Source organism: Argiope bruennichi, chromosome 7, assembly GCF_947563725.1.
Source record: "Argiope bruennichi chromosome 7, qqArgBrue1.1, whole genome shotgun sequence".
Taxonomy (NCBI): Eukaryota; Metazoa; Arthropoda; class Arachnida; order Araneae; family Araneidae; genus Argiope; species Argiope bruennichi.
In genome coordinates this window covers 82,282,343-82,296,538 of record NC_079157.1, presented here as the reverse complement: position 1 = coordinate 82,296,538, position 14,196 = coordinate 82,282,343, and the positions used below count along the sequence as shown (strand labels likewise).

Sequence of the window (14,196 nt, the reverse complement as noted above, 5' to 3'; positions counted from 1 at the left end):
ATAAGTATTGGGTACTAAATTTGATCATCAATTAAAAAGAAAGTTTTTCTATTCAAAAACATCGCAACTTTGTAGACAATAGAGCTGAATTATTCTGTAATTCCTTATAATACTGGTGGTAAGGTCTCGGCTTCGGAACCGGAGGGTTTCAGGTTCGTGACCCGATTCCACCGATGAACCGTCGTGTAAGGGGGTCTGTTTCACGTTAAATCCGTCCTGACCAAACGTCCTCCCGCTGGTATGGAGAAGGGGGTGCCAGCTCAGGTGTCGTCCTCGTCATCTGACCGTGGTTCAAAATGACGAGATGCGAGTCCCAAAATAGCCCTAGTGTTGCTTCAAACGGGACGTTAATATAACCAAACCAAACGAAACCCTATAATAATTTCAGGTAATGTACTGCTTCAGTTTAATTTGGAGCTGAATTGCAAATTTTGCTACTAAAGAAACAATAGCTAATATGCAATTAAATAATATGTAAGTTACTATTGTGTATCGCGACGCATATTCGTCTATATTTCGAGGTGAAACTTGATTATAATTTGAGTAGAAGCTTTTAATTTTCCATTCATTATTTTTCCGCATGCGAAATATACACAGAAAAAGATTGTAATCGTCGAAAAATTCGAATTCAAAATTTTGACGAATTCGACTTCGGCTTCTTCAAACTTCTTTCAACCGACTTTTCAGAATTCTCTGAGTCCTAAAAATTCATTTCCGGAATTATTCTATCTATTTTCCTGTGAACACGATAGTTCCAAAACGCTTTGAAATAGACTGATGGAATTTTGTATGTGCTTTTTTATATCATATTTATAGATTTTTATCAAATTATAAATAAAATCCATTTGGAGGAAGTCTGTTTGGTCGGCTGTCTGATTATAAACAAATACGATGACTATGAATGAAAAAGAGTTATATGGATGAAATTTGGTAAAATTAATCACCAGATTTATCAACTAAAATATAGATCCTTATCAAATTTGGAGCCAAATCCGTCAAGGAATTGACCATCTTCTGGCCTGTACTTTCTCATGCAAGTAAACACAACGACTTAACTAAATGCAATTTTATATTTGTGACTACATTTGTAATTTTATGTTAAATCCTGATTTCAAAACGCTTGGAAAATGCATATTTGGTTTTCTGGTACCACTGTCGGTGATTAATTGTCAAAAATCTCATGCTATAGTCTGTAAAAACATCAGATTCACGTTAAAGATTCGTTTTTTTTAACTATTATTTTTCAATGTCATTCAAATAATACACAAGTGCCTGCATTCTTTGCTTTATTACGAAATACTTAACTTTTATGAGCGAAAATAAAAATGTGAGCACTCGTTGCATTAACAGTCTAGTCCAAGATCCACAATTTTATACAGGAAAAGATAACGCATTGGATGCGCAGGAATGTTTCGGGAACTCTTGTTAGTTCAATGTTTTTGTTGCAGCAGTGTATTTTTCCCCTATTGAAAGCACGTAAACATAAGCAGGATCTTCTTATGACCTGGCCATTTTCCAGGTTTTAAAAAGGTTAAGCAGAAATTTCCTAACACCACGATGGGCAACTTTCATACACATGATGTTATTTTAACTTCTCGTGTCGTCAAAGATTAGTTTTCATAAGTTATGAGTTTTCGTTAAAAGGTATTTGACACAAAATAATTTGCTTTAAATAAATAAATAGGTGTAAACAACTAGAATGGATGTTTTACAAATTAAATGCGCAGTAAATGATTCAGAAGAGTTAACATTCCCTCTTAACTTATTCAGTTCTTTTGGCAGGTCGGGTTATTTCTTATGATTAACTTTCAATATTTATTAATAAACTAAATTCGATAAAAAGTTCAATCATAAATATATAAAGGTTTAAATTGTTATTATTTTTTGTTTATTTCATATAGAATTAGAGTAATTTTTCTATCATTTTCCATTTCAAAATTTAGTATTAATTAATTTCATTTAAAAGTAGACACCTCTGGCGAATAGGCGCTTCGCTGAGATATTGGTTTTATTTAATTTCAAATAAATCGTTTAGATAAAATTTTATGTCCGTGATTTCCCCAGATATTAAAGTTATATTATTTTAATTGCCTTACATATGTTCTCATCACTGTGTGCAGGAAACTCTTTTAATGGAAACCAGTACCTCTACAACATAGAGCTAATAAAAATATTAATGTGCAGCCGGTATATCTCCTAAATTTCGCGTTATTGTTCGCTCATTTTTTAATCGCTTGTAAATCACACAGATATTACTCAGGATCCTTCTGCTTTAACTTTAAACAATGGGAAAAAATCCCGTGCTTAGTTATTAAATAAAATCAGTTTGAATTTCAGGGCAGCAATGCAATCTATTGTTAGAAATAAGACAAAAAAAGAATGCATGTTTAAAAAATTGCAAATATATATAAAAAAAAATCTTTGCATGATTATTAAATCCTTATCACTAAAAAGATAATTTTTTTAAATCTTGTAATGATGTAAAATTTATTTATAATATTTTCGGAAGTTATAGCATAACACCTTCAAAATTCAGCTTAATTTTTTATTAAATAACATGTGAATTAATTGTTTTAAAAAATTGCTCCGAGGAACACATTTTTACTTTCCAAAGTATATGTATGCCAAATTTAGTAGCAATAGATTAAATGATCTAGCTGAAGACCGCCAACACGCAAGTACTGACTATTATCTTTATTATTAGTAGAGATATAGTAAGAATAATTTACATTTTCCATACACTTGTATAAATGAAATTCATACTGTGCAAAAGTATTTGGACAGCTTTTACAGTTTTCTTTATTTTACAATTTACCTTTCAGGGCATATGTTTCAACATTGTTTGAGGCATATTTTAAGAATGTTTATTTTGATTTAAATCTCTGCAAGCATAGAAGATAGTTTAAACAAATTTCATTTCTAAAATTCTTTGTTCGCCTAATTTCTCCAAATAATGCAAAATGAGGTTGAATGCGAATTGATAATTACTTAATTATTATTAAAATTAAGAAAATAATCATTTTAATTAATAATAATAACTTATTAGGTATTTTTGTGAAATTATTCATAGAACAGAATAATGCATTCTGGCAAAATAACAATGCATAGAATCGCAATCAGCATTTTAATTCTAGGAAGGCTGTACATAGAAATACATTAAATTAACTGGTCCAACAGTAATTAGTTTTTTTTATTTATTTATTTTTATTTATTTATTTTTATTTATTTATTTGTAAATAATATCAAGTTTACTATAAATGAATTTTTACGTAATTCAAAAGCTTTTAAAGAAAATTATTATCTTTGACGTTATATCAAAAATTATATTTGCAGCTAAAACAAAGCTGAAAAGAAAGAATAAAATATATGAAGCTAGTTCAACAGGTATCCTACCTTAAATTCTCATGGTGAAAGTTTTGAAATGAAGAAGGCATGGTTCGATGAAAGTATGAAGGTAAATCCTGACGGGCATTTGAATTTCTATCTATACTTGTTGGGACTTTAAAATTTCGAATAATTCCTGTTACATCAGACATCGATTGGGTTTATGTTTTGGAAATCCTGATAGAACAACTCAAATAATATGAATCAAAAATGTTAGCGATTGATCATAAATTTCTTTCAACAAAATAGTTTGAGTAAAATATTTCAAGATATATTTTTGAAATAAATCTAACATTTTCTATCCGAAATAATAAAGGATTAAATTTTTATTCAAAATAGCTGCAGATTTTTTATTTTTAAAAAATAGGTAAATAATTCATTAACTTACGAAATTGCTCTAAATATTAGAAAGACTTTAGTTAAATTACCTTTGATTTAAGGATTTAAAATAATTCAAAAAATATGAAACTTATTTTATCTTGATTGACAACGTCTTTATTTATTATACAAAAAATATTGATTTGATCAGCCCACTTTGTCTCAATCTAAGCTCAGTATTCTGTCTTTATTTTTTTTTATTTATGGTAGTACTTTCCAAAAGATTAGTAGCTGCATCCAGTATCAATAAATTAAATTAAAATTCCCATTGAAACCAAATTAATTTTAAATTAGAAGCTTAATAATTGTAAGAATCTGGCCGTACGCCTTACCTACATCCATTTGCCTCTGTCTCAGAATTTTATTTAGGTTTCGAATTAGTTTCTAGTGCATTCGGGGGTTCTTGTAAGATTTTGTAAAATAAATAAATGAAAAATAATACACATTCTTGCCGAATTTTCCTTACCTAGCAAAGAATAAAATTTCAAAGAAGAAATAAATTGAGAGACTGAAAGCATACATATATTTTGTGAAATTTTTCTCTTATTTATGAGAAATATTAAAGAAAAAGATATTTATAACTCAATTAACATTTTATTTTATTTTATTTACTTAATTTTAAATGTTTGTCTTCATTTATCTTTTAAAGTCTAAAGAGAGTTCCAAGCAGAGTATTTTTAATATGAAATATGTTGAAAATAATTCATAATGGACTTGATTCTCATATGCATTGTACGCCCCAAAATTATACCTTTGAGTTCTAAATCTTTATAACCTTTTATTATATTCATTCTGGTTTGATATGCTGTTAAGCCAGATATACGAGGTTTCAATAACAATTTCAATATTAGTTTCAATATTAGTTTATTTATAATATGAGAATTTATTGAATTTTATTTCCAAAATATTTGCATTTTTAACTTATAATCATTTTAATTTATGATACAGATTGAGTAATCTTATAATAACAGATTTATTTTTAATAAATATAGTGAGTTTAAAATTATATAAAACATTAAGTTAAAATTCGCACAAATAGAATTTATTTCGATTTAAAAAAAAATCTTATTGCATTTTTATTGGCAACACATTTATACTAATGAAAATCTAAATATTTTTCAACATTTAAAACTCTCTTATTCAACAGCAAAACAACAAAAAAAAAATGGATTTGAATTCTATAGTTTGAAGTTCGCGATAAATCATGTCGTGCAATAAAGATTTAATCTAAACTTTTACTTACCGCAGGGGATAACTTAGAATACTAGCATTCCGTTCACTTAGATGTAGATCGGTGATGCTGTTTTAAGACTAACGTCATCCACGATCTGATAGCTTATTTACATCCGTTTTACAAGGTTATTCAATAGAGGATTCTAATCACATCGTTGTAGCCTTGAAAATAATAAATTCTGAGCAGTGAGAAGATATATTATTTAGAAATCTTAAAAGGTTTTCTAAATTTCAATTGAGAACACAGGAAATTGACTATCACTGGAAGAAAATCACGTCCAGAAGAACTCTTCATGAATCTTTCGCAATTTTACCAGTGAGTTGAATTATTCTAATATTTATAATAACTATTAAAGAAGTGAAAATGAGTACAGCCTTGACGAAAAAGATTTATACGAAACATTTTTATCTGTAGTAAATATTATAACAAAAGCATATGTAATGCTTTAACGAAATTTATTGTATAGCCATATTGTGCAGTAAAAATTTCGAAATGGTAATAAATTATAAAGTACATGCCATAGTAAAGCATTTCGGTCGGTTTTATTAAAACAAGATTACACGTTAATATTTTAATAAGCAACTATATGGACTGTGATAATGATACGGTTTATTTTTGTTTATACACTGTTTATCCACAGTTATAGTCAGCCTGTTCAGTATTCGACATTCACCAGGAGGTTGTGGTATTTATTTGTGTTAGATGTCAGTCTTCATAAAAATATGTTTCCTGATTTAAATTTCACAATGCAATAAAAATATGTAAAATCTGTCTAATAGCTTAAGATGCATAATCATGTATTAGATTGAACTGTTGTTTTCTGAATTATTTTGGATATTTGATGAAAATACCATAAAATTTCTTGATCTCTATCAAATTCAATAGAGTAAAGATGACACATACTGGTGATTAAACGAATTCCTACACTTTTAGATTATCTGTATAAAATTTGCAAAGATATTTCATTTACAGATCACTTTGAAACTGGTTTGTAATGATTTTGAACAGTATTGAAATATTAATCATATCAGGTGGAACAACATTTCTCTTTTCAAGTTCTCGATGTACAAGTTCTGGTTCAATTTATTAAGATAGAAACATAGAGAGTTGTGCCCAGCTGTGTACGTGAATTATGTTACGTTTGTGTTCATAATGTTTATATATGTTAATATATGTTTAAAATATAATAAGAATCTATTAAATAAAAGCATATATTTTTTGCCAGGATTTGTTGCCTTCTTTTTGTAGTCATACCTAAAGAAAATTCACATTAACGAAACGAAAATTTTATTTTAAAATATCAAAAATTTGCTTCCGTTTTGTTGCTGATATATTGCTAGCTTTTTCCGATTATTGTTGTTAGTACGCTAGGATTCGTTTTTGTTTTTGATGTTACATGTTAAGATTATAGTTCTTTAAGATACCTATTTTGTATTCTTATTACCATTCTTAATTTTGAGTTGTAACTCTAATATATTTTGAATTTATATTCTTCGAAGCATCTGTTATTCGATTTTTGTATATCTGTATGGACACAAGGAATTACAAAATGGTAATTTTAATCGCCATGTGGTGTATAAAAAATTAAAAAAGGTAGAATTATCTTTATCACATAGTACTCGATATAGTTAAACTTTATCTAACTTACTTTTATAAAAAAAAAGTTCCATGATGTATAAAAGCGTTTAATTAAATTTGTTTCTAGTCATTTGAAATTGCAAAATCGTAAAAAGAAAATCTGAGTATTTTTAAAATGCGCTACTGATCGATGTTTTCTATCATATCACACCAGCTAATTAAAAGCATCATATCTATACTTCATGTTTCCAACTACTGTCCAATATAATTTAAGAACAGTTCTATTTAATCCATCCAAATGAATTATTTGAGCTTCATTAGTCTGACATGGCTATCCTTCAAGTTCATCCACTGAAATCCACTTTTCAGTCAAGCACACACAAAGTTGCACAGAAAAACTTAAATTAAACTCCAATTAGACGATAGAAAAATTGTTATCGGAAAAATATTGTAAAAAATAGCAATGACATTCAATACTGCTATCATCTAATAGGCGTAAAGTCGACTGGTATGATTAGCTAAGCAACCACCTTGGTTGATGTTGCCTAACATCGGCGTTTTAATAACAGCGAGACATACACGAGCGCAACAAACAATTGGATCTTTAAATGATGGCAAAAACTTCGGAATGGATTTTTCCAATTATGATTCTTAATTGATTTAGAAAGGAAAATGGAGTATCAGGTATGAGGTTTTCCTTATTTAGTTTTTGGCAACAATTTCTTATCGCTGACTTTATCTTTTTAATAGATTCAGTTCAATAAGCCATTTACGAACTGATATTTTATCGAGATCTAATGCCACCGAGTTTCTTCGGGAAAACATTTTATTTCTTTTCGATATTTTAAGAGTTGCGAAAGTTCTTGACGCAATACGATTTCGTAATATATTATACAGTTTTTATTTCCTGGAGTATATCTTTTTATTTTCTCTTCACTGTGAACAATTTCATTAATAATAAATAATGTTTTCTCCCTTAAAATGACCTGGTCAAACGTTACACCCTTTTGGCGTCTCGAAAACTTCTGGATTGACTGAGTTTTTTATGTTCGAGCAAACCTAGAATTGTTTACGAACGCTTGTTTGGTTCTTTTTGCTATTTTATTAAGCAATTTTCATTCCGTATTTGACAATGCAATTTTTCTGTAAATAGATCCCACTTGCCCCAAAGTTATTTTTAAAGATTTGTTTTCATTTGAATATTTCCTAAATTATGTAGTTATGGGATCGCAAACTTCACATTTTTATGCCGAGTTAGGCACAGATCATTGATCTGAGATCTGCTAATGTTTTCTGTCAGAATTATTTTCTTATGCTTTGTATTATCATTTTCATACTTTTATATTTGACATCAAATTTCTGCGGAAATGCAAATTTCAGAGTTTTCGGAATCGAATCTTATTGTTCTTGAGATCGATTAATTTTTTTTGTGTGTGAAGTTATTCATTTTATTGTTCATTTAGCCATACTTATTTTACATCTCGGCATTTATTTTTGAAAGAATTCATTATTTTATAACTTTTTTTTCTAAGCCTCTGATATATTTGATTTCTTTTTTTGTAGTAGATCACTATCTATTTCTAATTATTTTTTATTAATTATTTTTGAATTGAGCCTTTATCAACATTTTGGATAGATAATATTCCAATATTAGGAAATAAAGCTTTTAATGTTACTATACACTTACTACTAAAACGTAGAACAGATAATAACTTTACAACAACAAATATTTTTTTTTATTTCTTAAACACTCAAACAATGAGCATGAGAATTTCTGGTCGAAGCTTTCGTTAGTTCATATCTACAAATCATATCCGAGATATTGTTAACAGGATAATAGTCAGTCTAAGCAGGCATAACTCCTAATAGTATAAAAAGTTATTTTATTCAATTTTTGATGCCGGATCTATTTCACAAATTTCGAAATTTACCATTTAAACTACTGCCTTTGTTCCAACTTACAAGCTAGACAGACTAGTTAAAATAGACGTTCTTTCAATCAAATTTCTTTTTTTCTGACACGCGTTGCTCTTTCCTTCATAATTCTTGCTTTTTATTCATTTCTCAAAACTGAATTTACGTATCTACAGGTCACACTTTTACTATTATTGCCGAGCTTTATTATAATTTAATTTTTTAAATGTTTTTTCTTAAAGTGATGGCCTGAATTTTAAGGAAATGAAAATCGAAAACAAACTAACGTTAAGAATAGATTCAGGTAAGAGGTAATTTGTTTTGAATAAATGGTCAAGTTTGCTTTGAAATGTTTTGTGGTTTCGATGTGGAAATAGGATTGTATAAATAAAATTAATTATTAAAAGCTTTCAAGATTATAGATAAATTTATAATTAAACTTAGAAGTAGGGAACTTTGAGTTAGAAATTTATTATTAAACTCTAAGAAATTGCGCCGCATTTTTTTCCTATATTGCGTTTGTTTTTCAGTTGGTAACATTCTAAGTTTTTTTTTATTTGATTTATATAGACACTTGAAACCTTCTATAAAAATTCAACATCTATATTTTGTATTGTCTTTCTCATAAATTCAGTTAGATATTCTAGAAAGAATACTTATGTCACGGTTAATGAGTTGCATCAAATAATATTATTTATATTTCAAATGAACGTTAAACCCAATTGAACTCAATTTTCAAAATAATTTAATTTTAAAATAAAATTTAAAAAAATAATTACTTGAAAAATAATTTGAAAAGCAACAAAAAAAAGCTCAGTTTTGAGATGCTTTAACAATGCTTTTTAACATAAGATAGTTTTTAAAAGAATATTCAAAATAAGACAGTACAACAAAAATAATTATAAACTCCATCATACACAATGAGTTGTTTACACAAGAAAATTCTAATTATATTGTTCAAACTGCGAACTGCTTTTACCTGATACTGTTTTCTTCCTTAATAAAGTGAAACCAAATACCTTTTCATCTAATACACATGAGGTCGACTTTAACCCAATTAAAATGTATCAGCAGCAGAAACGCAAACGATTATATGAAAGTGCTCGTCATTTCAGACATTCTACACCGAAATCGTATCATTATAATGGCTTTTCTTATGTTATAGTCTTCGCCTAATTTCTTTTTCTTTTTCCTTGAAAGCGGATTTTCCCAACTAAAAGAAACCCTGTAGCGCATGTCTGCAAATTGTCAAAAACATCCGTAGACGAAAAGAAAAGAAAAACATTATGTCCTCTATCTTTTTGTCCGATCCCACACAAAAACTAAATTGGATTATATTCATGTCAAAATCATGTAACTTTACAATAATGCATAGGGAACCTGGTTTCTTAATTGGCAAAATTTAAAAAATATTGAATTAATAGGATTTCTCTGAGATGTTAATTATCTGAAACTGAAAAAAAAATGTTTTAATTTTCATAAAAGCATTGATAATTCGAACCATGTTTTTAATTAAAGCGTAAAGAATTTTGATAAATGATGGCATACATTTTTAGGTAAATTTTGTATAATTTTTTAGTATTAAAATCTTCAGACAATTGAAACAGAAAGTGCATATTTTCTTTGCAATTTTTACTCTAACCTTATTTATCCCAGATATTGACATTTTTGCATTCATTTAAAAATTTGATTTCATTGATAATTCGGAATTCAACTTAATTACATGAACATATATAAAATATAAGGCTGTTATATTTAAAAGCGGCATTTTACTTCAGTTAAAGTTTTATATCTCTTGTTCAGAAGCTGATTAATCTTCTTATTTTTAAATTTTATATGATATCCAAGCATATTTAACAGTAATTATGGTTATGTGTGTATGTTCCCAAATAATTCTTAAATAACTGGACCGAATTTAACCAAACTTTGCATACTTATTAATTAAAAATCAGAGAAAAAAACACTGCCAACTGTCAAAGTGAAAAAGTTAATTAAATATTCAATTAATTAGAAATTTCTCGAAACTTTGCCGTTTTTTCGCAGTAAGTTATTCCACAAAAAATACTGTAGACAATCTAAAAATTCATAATTTTAAATTTTAAATTATTTTAAGCTCATTTCAGTATAAATTTTCCTTCGATTTTAATTTAAATAAAAATTTTAAAAATTGCAGATGATTTTGAAAAAAGAAATTTATAAATTCCTCGGTAGTAGGCAATGGTGATACTTAGAGCTTCTGCAAAGTTTTAGTATTTCTTCTTTTTTTTAAAAAAAATATTTTTGACAATTTTTTTTCATTGTTTTTAAAAGAATTCGTTAATTGATTAAATCTAAACTACAGACGATAGAAACATTTTTTGTACAATAATATTTTGTATGTAGAAATTTTCGAAAGAGTGTTTGTTTAAGGATGTATTAAAATTCTGACAACAGTTAATATTAAATAGATTAATGTTTTAACATGCAATGCATAATTAAACCTTTTCACAAATACTGAAATATAAGTAAAGTTTTAATGAAGTTTTTGTGGCAATGAATTAAACCATAAGTTTTTCATTAGTAAAAAAAAAAAAAAAAAAAAAAAAACATGAGAATTTTATTCTGAACAACGGTGGGGATTTCCGCTAATCGATATATAATAATAGAAATGGTTAGTATTTCTGACAAAAAAAAAGGGTTTTGAAATGCATTACTATCAAAATAAAAGGAACAAGGATTCTTTTCTGAAAAAAAAAATGATAACTTTTTGTCAAGTTTAAATTGGTTTAGTTATGTTTATATTCTGCTTTGAAGCAACTTAGTTTTGGGGTACACATTATAATTTTGAATCGTAATCATATGATGAAGTCCAAATTGAACCGCCAGTCTCTAAATTTCCGCACCACACTTTTTGTTGAAATACAATGCAAAATCTGAGTTTTGATTAGCATTTTATTAATTTATTCAATAAAAACTAAAATATTTAAAGGATCAAATGATTGATTATTCAAGGCACAATTCGATAGATAGAATTGCTAAGATTTTTTTGCCAAATTTATAGAAAATTATTTGCACGTGTTGAATTCTTAACTTTATATCTGAAAACCTTTTGACAGATTTGCGAAAAAAGAAAAAGATATATAGAAATAAAGATGAAAAATGGTGATCATAGGAAGAAATAAAAAAGCATTCAATACTAACTTATTTTTATTACTTCATATTCATTATTAAATAACCCATAATTTTTGTGAGTGCATGGACATTATTATTTTGAAATCAATTAACTAATTAATTAGATCGTATCTACATTTTTTTTCCTTTTATAATATGTCTACAATGGCACCATTAGACGTTCGAAGAAGGGAACGATCTTTGGAAAAATCTGAGTCTACAATTTTCTTTTCTTTTCTTATTAAAATTTACCTTTCAAAATAAAATCCCTATCTTCTTAAAAGTTAAGGAACATTCTTTAAGAAAAAATATTCTTTCTAGTTCAATAAAAAATTATGACAAATAAAAATCGAAGTATATATTTTGTTCAAGGAAATAGCATTTTGACTGAGAAAAACGATATTATATGAATAAGAAATTCAACAGAATCAATCATTTCTTTCATTATAGCATTCATTTGTGTTATTTAAGACCCTAGCATGGACTTATGAGTTTTAAAAAAATCAGCTTGAATTGCAGTTGTATAATATTCGTTTTTTTTTCATGCAAGAAAGAGATCCTGTTCATTATTTATATGAAAGAATTTTACCATGAAGGAAAAAAATACAAACTTTTGAATGACTGAAAAGTTGTAACTGAGCCAACAATTTTCTTATTTGTGATTACTTAACAAGACGTCAAAATCATGGCAAAGGAAACTGTCCTTGGCATTTAATATTTAATCGAAATTAGATTTACTCAAATGATTACAAAATTGATTTGACATACTGTGTATTATATCAAATGAGCAAAGGCAATTTCATTTTTTGTTGTAATTAAATAAGCATGCATTGATGCCGCATTCAATTAAATTGACAATTAGTTGCTTGCATTACAGTGTACATTATTTTAGATTCTGAAAAATTAATTAAAAATGTATTTTAAATCTGTCAGTCTGTTATGGATCATTTTAAACTTGGACGAAGACTGCTAAGGATAAATAGAAATATAAAAAATAAGTCTGTACGCACGAAATAGATCAAGATTTAATACGATTTGGAACGAATCGGTTTACTACTTTACTTTTTATGTGCTTATATGAAACATAGTCGAAACAAAGTTAAGTCTTTAATTTATATGAAACAAAGTTTATGTTCAGATATAAATTAAAATGGCTAAAGGATTGATGTGAGAATTACTATTTAATGAAATATTTTTATCTGACATCTTATAACACTGCAAAAAGTTATTTTTTTTATATCTGAACATTTAACGCATGTATTAGCATGAAAGTAATTACATTGGTATTTCATTTAAAAGTGCACAAAGATGTGAAATTTAAATTAAATTTAGATCCATTTTGTTTTTTAAAAAATTCATATCTTGCAGAATCATAAGGAAATGAAATCTGGATTTCTGGAATGAAAAATTTAATGAGCCAGTTCTCAGGTCTTCTAGAATCATTTAACAGACTTCTTTTCGACGGATCCAGATTTTGAAATTTCACAAACAATAACGCAAGACAAAAATGATAGAAATTCGAAAATATAAGTATGTACTTACTCTTTCTCAAAATATAAGATTCTAATAATCACAAAAAATGTATTACAGATGATATCCTTCCCGTTTAAAATTGGCAGAAAAGAAAAATGTCGAAGAAGTTCAGTGTATCCGAATGTCCTTCCAAAGATGTGAGCACAAAAGGTGCTAGAGAAAGACCCTTGTTTATTCTGAAGTGGAGGGAAGAACAGAAATAGCATCGTGGTTCCACATGCCGGAAGTACCTGAAGCCTGTGGTTTTTCTTTTGCTGAAAAAATATTGCGACAGCCGAATGACTTAATTTTTTTCTCCCTCGTCTTCCTAATGGTACGCCCTAAAAACTGTTCCATTTTTACGTCATTCATTGAAGACTTTGCTGTGAAGCTTAGTTTCTTTTCCTTTCTAAAGGAAAAGAAACAATTTCCGTTTGCAAAATAATATTCTTTAATTAAAGCTTAATTAGAACTAATATTTTCGACAATGTTTACGTGTTCTGTTTTGTTATTAGTTATCAAAGATTTTGAAAAATTTATGTTTCTCCTTTTTTTCTTTCTATGGAAAAGGTAAAAAGCGTTTTTGTATGCTGATTTTTTCTATAACCGGAACAATCTGCGCACAAACAAACGACGAGGAGATATATTATTTATACTAACTGTTATCGATTAAAACTAAGAGAAAAAAAAATTTGAATCAATGTTTAAGTTTCAATTGCGAAACAGACTCATATCACACTTCTATTCAACTTGTACGTTTTGTATATTTACATTGCAATGGCAGCAGATGTTTCCTCATCATTATATTTCTTTCTTTAACTATTAAAAATTTATTTATTAAAATTAAATGAAAATCAATTATTACTTTATTAAATGTGTATCTTTTATTTCTTTAAGAGCATGTGGAACCATAATTTATTTAGCTTGAGCCGATTAAAATTTATTTTATTTTGTTCCATTCTAACGTGCAGGAAGAGTCAGCAAAGAAATCGAGTCTCGAATTAATAATTCTCCGTTTCCAAAGCCAAGATTCAACTATCAAACGA

The 14,196-nt window shown here is 27.6% G+C and overlaps 1 protein-coding gene across 4 annotated transcripts in view; it reads right to left on the bottom strand.

The window, feature by feature from the left end:
- The window catches only part of LOC129976229 (phospholipid-transporting ATPase IA-like), a 175,404-nt gene extending 162,085 nt beyond the window's left edge, over positions 1–13,319 (bottom strand). For 2 of the 4 annotated variants that reach the window (XM_056089694.1, XM_056089697.1), the window contains exon 1: positions 13,181–13,319. The gene's annotated coding sequence lies outside the window, so the exon portion shown is untranslated. Of the gene's footprint in view, positions 1–3,393; positions 3,485–5,005; positions 5,117–13,180 lie in introns of those variants that run through there. The other 2 variants (XM_056089695.1, XM_056089696.1) reach the window with 2 other exon arrangements.
- Positions 13,320–14,196: the final 877 nt, after the last annotated feature.